The sequence below is a fragment of the Heteronotia binoei genome, chromosome 6 (genome assembly GCF_032191835.1).
Source record: "Heteronotia binoei isolate CCM8104 ecotype False Entrance Well chromosome 6, APGP_CSIRO_Hbin_v1, whole genome shotgun sequence".
Taxonomy (NCBI): domain Eukaryota; kingdom Metazoa; phylum Chordata; class Lepidosauria; order Squamata; family Gekkonidae; genus Heteronotia; species Heteronotia binoei.
Genome location: NC_083228.1, coordinates 34,542,473 through 34,546,940, shown reverse-complemented (window position 1 = coordinate 34,546,940; position 4,468 = coordinate 34,542,473). Strand labels below are relative to the sequence as shown.

The window sequence follows — 4,468 nt, the reverse complement described above, 5'->3', positions numbered from 1 at the left end:
TCTCTTGCCACCACACGCAGACCTGGTTGGCAGTGCTGGATTAAACCCTGTGGAGGCCCCTAGGCAGTCAAAATTTCAGGGAACCCCTTGCAAATTATCTCAGAATTGGTGTCCCTCCCCCACTACCTGCAGCCCTCGCTGTAGCCTGCAGACACCTTCTCAAAAGCCCCTTTGACAAAGCTGCGGGGGAGAGGCAGAGAGGCAAACCTGGCGACGACACCAGCAGCAGCGGCACCTAGCAAGTTGGGCAAAGAGCAGCTCAGTTGTTAGCTGCACATGCAGGCTGGGAGGGCTGCAAGCAGGGGGGAAACTGGAGGGGAAAGTAAGCCGGGGTCCCCTAAAGGCATGGGGGCCCATAGGCCAGTGCCTACTTGGCCTAAATGTTAATCTGGCCCTGCTGGCTGGGAGGTTTCTCTTGCCCAGCAGTTTAAACCACCAGGCAGGAAATGCTGGCCCCAGGATCTGCATGCAGTGGGAAGGTCTCTCCCTGCTGCACACAGACCTGACTTGAGGAGCCCACCAGCCAAGACTGTGCAGAGCTCTCAGCTCCCGCCACTCCAACTGAGCCTCTCCTTGGCATAGCTAACCTGAATAAAAGCCAGAAAAAATGACTTTTATTCGGGCTCAGCTATACCAGCAGCACCTTTGATCTGTATTCAGTTGAATTAATCATGTCTGTTTACTGTATCAGACTCTATTAATTTAAGAGCTAGAGAGTTGGAGATTCAGAGGTCCTAGTAGATTGTGGCAATACATTTTTATAACATTATTGTGTAATAGCAATTACCAGTTTTGTTTTGTTTTAAAAAACCCTTAATAAAGCCTCCCACTGGAATGGTAAGGGGAAAAAAACCATACTAGTAGATCATGGCAATATATTGTTGTAACACCATTTCACATAGCACAATAGTAATTACCAATTAAAAAAAAATTAAAAGGCCTCTTGGTGTGATGAGAAAAAAAATACACTTTCTAGCAACATAAAGTTGTTGCACAATAGTACAATAGCAACTACTGATTTTTTAAAAAACCTCAAAAAGTCCTTTGATGGTGTGATGAGAGAAAAACGCAAGGAAAAAGGTGGCACACGACTCCTGAGTGCGTATTCCACTGCCAGTGCAAATTCCTCTGCATTCATGGTGGTGATTATAGGAAATGGAGACTACTCAGTATGCGGATATAGCCTAGATGTAATATACATACCCTTGAAACTTAGCTCTGGGATGGAGCCATTCAGTCTTTGGTTGCTCAGTATGTTAGGCTGCATGCAAACTGTTATTTTGCCCAGATGTTCCTCTATGGTTTTGCTCTTCTTACAAAACGTTTTTTGTTCAGCATGCAGCACTTACCATATGAGGTCAGCAAGAGGTAGCACACCCCCTTTCCATTTCTTGTTTTCTGCCACACTTCCTCCAGTATTAAATTAACAGTTGGACACTATCCCTTTCTATTTAAGGAGATAAACATTTACCGGAAGTGTTTGTTTATACAGTGTTGAACCACGTGTCACTGAGTTCTTTTTAACGGGAAGCTCCCAACAGCACTCTGCTGTATTGATTTAATTCTTTTGTAGTTCCCAAGCTTCCCTTTTCTGTGTCTGTACAATTGCCAGAGCCAGAAGATTAGCCACATTAAAAAAAAAAAAAAATTGCATCACACTCATTGAGAAGCCGTATCCGGGAACATCCGGCTGGGGTTTTTCCAGCAGAATGAATGAGTTAAGGTAACATTTGGTCAATTGAGGAGGGAATTGGGGATCTCTCTGCCTTTTACTGTCTTCCTTACCTTGTATTGAAAGGTAGGACAGCTGGGATTTCTGCTTCCCTCAAAAGTCTTTTATTTCTTTGAGTAACAGTCTGCAACCTTATCTCAGATTAGACAGTAGGTCTCTCTGGTATGCCTGATCTTTTTTTCCCTGAAAGTGCAAGCCTTTTGCTACACCATCTTGCAGTGCTACAAGACAGAAATGTGCATACTTTTGGTGTGTGCTGGCATTAGGGTTGCCAAGTCCAATTCAAGAAATATCTGGGGGCTTTGGGGGTGGAGCCAGGAGACTTTGGGGGTGGAGCCAGGAGACATTGGGGGCGGAGCCAGGAACAAGGGTGTGACAAGCATAATTGAACTCCAAAGGGAGTTCTGGCCATCACATTTAAAGGGACAGCACACCTTTTAGAACGCCTTCCTTCCATAGAAAATAATGAGGGATAGGGGCACCTTCTTTTGGGGCTCATAGAATTGGACCCCCTGCTCCAATCGTTTTGAAACTTGGGGGGTACTTTGAGGAGAGGCACTAGATACTATATTAAAAATTTGGTGCCTCTACCTCAAAAAAAACAGCTCCTCCAGAACCCCCAAAACCTCCAGATCAATTCCCCATTATTCCAAAACACATTAATTATATACTTGGCTAAAATTAAACATTATGTTTTATATATAACCTGTTGTACTTTGGTGACCATATCCTTGTACATCACAGCCATATTGCCATTCATGGTGTTAATTAACGCAGATACAATAATCTCAGATTGCAGAGTGGTGAAACCATTTTCCTCCATAAGGCACACAAGGGCATGGGTGTCAAAATAAAGCTTCTTGCTTCCTGACCAGGGGGAGGGGGGGAGGGACTTGCCTTACTGGTTTCTACGTGTAGGGGTGATGCACAGATGCTGATATCTTGCTGTTTGGAGGTGAGGGAACGACCCCCATCGAGGCTGAGGAAACGCCGACGCTCTTGCAAAATAAAAAGCCACGCGCTGCTGAACTTGCGCGGCCGTTGGTCTTGAGGCCAGCAGAAGCCAGGAGCTTGCTGCCAGCTCCCAGCACGCCGTTATTACTCCTCCGCCTCCAGTCTCCTAGGCAACGGCGCGACAACATTACATGAGGCACCGGAAAGGAAAGCTCGTTACTCCCGCTGGATAAGGAAGACTCTCTTCCTGCCACCCACAACCACTACGATGGCTGCAGCCTGACCTCTCACCATCCCGGTTCTTCAGATCCCCATCGGGGATCGGTGGGAAGGGAAGGGGGGAGGAGAAGCTGGGTGGGAAGGGCCGCCATTCCCCCCCGCTTTCCAGATTTTTGGCGCGCGGGGGATGGAGGTTCCAAATCGGGGGTCTCCAGCCAGAGCGGGAGATTTGGGAAGCCTAGCTGGCATCCAGGGCTTTTTTTGTAGCAGGAATTCCTTTGCATATTAGGCCACACCCCTCATATGTAGCCAATCCTCCAACAGCTTACAGGGCTCTTATTACAGGGCCTACTGTAAGTTCTTGGAAGATTGACTATATCAGGGGTGTGTGGCCTAATATGCAAAGGAGTTCCTGCTACAAAAAACCCCCCAAACCCTGGGTATTCCCAAAAGTTTATAGGATTGTTTTGGTCCATCTAGATTACCAATTCTTTGGAGTTAATGTTCAGTTACAAATATCTCATTCTTCTAATTCCCACAAGAGAAAACTCTTGAAATTGGTATATACTCTTAATAGCAAAATTTTGAAATGCCTTTAAAATGTATTAATTTTAATTGCATCTTGTTTTCAGCAATTAAATCCTATGCAGTTACAATGGAGTAAGCCCATTAACTTCACTAGGTTTAGAATGTAGTTACTATGTATAGCACTGCACTATATATTCTTTGTCATAATATTGCATCTTCCTTGTCATATCTGCTCTTTCCATTAATCTTGAATCTGTTTAGCAAACTCTCTATCAATGATGCTCACAAATCTCCCAATAGATCTTCCAAAATGAAAGGCCACTACTCAGCTCTACTTCTGTTTCTCAAAAAAAATATGAAAAAAGTAGAGGTGGAGAAACCCCTTACTGGTTTGGTCTGGCATTGGCTTGGCAACTGAAGTTTTCTGTTTAAAAAGTAGAAAACAGGTTTGGTTTGGTTTTGTTTAGCCCAATTCCAGTTCTGTTGCTGTGGTATATTTGTATGAATTTCAAGAGACTACATTTCCTAGGTTTTCCGGCATTTGGGATACTTCAGAAGCAGTGTTCCAGCAAGTTGTAGAACAGAAGGCGCACCCCTGCTACCACCTATGTTTCTGCCACAGCCAGTGGAAATGTGGATGGGTAGGAGGAAAAAAGTTAGTCTTTAGTTCTGATTAAAAATAGATTTGCGAGGCACCGCCTGGTTGTGGGAGAAAAAGATATCCATGGTGGGGGTGCAGCTGTGGGTAATGGTATTATGCCACTTCCTGGAAGAACCCTGAAGTTAGTCATGCCTCTCTAGGAATTGATAGAACCTCTATGGTAAAATCATAGAGTTTCTAGAAATTCTCAGAGAGGTGTGCTATCACTTCTGGTATTTCCCCAGAAATGATGTCATGCCATGGTGGTGTTTGTGGAGTTGCTGCTGGAGCTGATGAGGATATTCCTCCTAGGGGCAGGGGGGATAGCCATCACCCACATCCCTGCCCCCCAAGTGTCCTACAATCAAAGCTGGATATGATTACTTTGGTTTTAA

At 44.9% G+C, this 4,468-nt stretch overlaps 1 pseudogene; it reads right to left on the bottom strand.

The window, feature by feature from the left end:
* Positions 1-2,420: 2,420 nt before the first annotated feature.
* LOC132574285 (mitochondrial calcium uniporter regulator 1-like) lies at positions 2,421-2,980 on the bottom strand (annotated as a pseudogene).
* Positions 2,981-4,468: the final 1,488 nt, after the last annotated feature.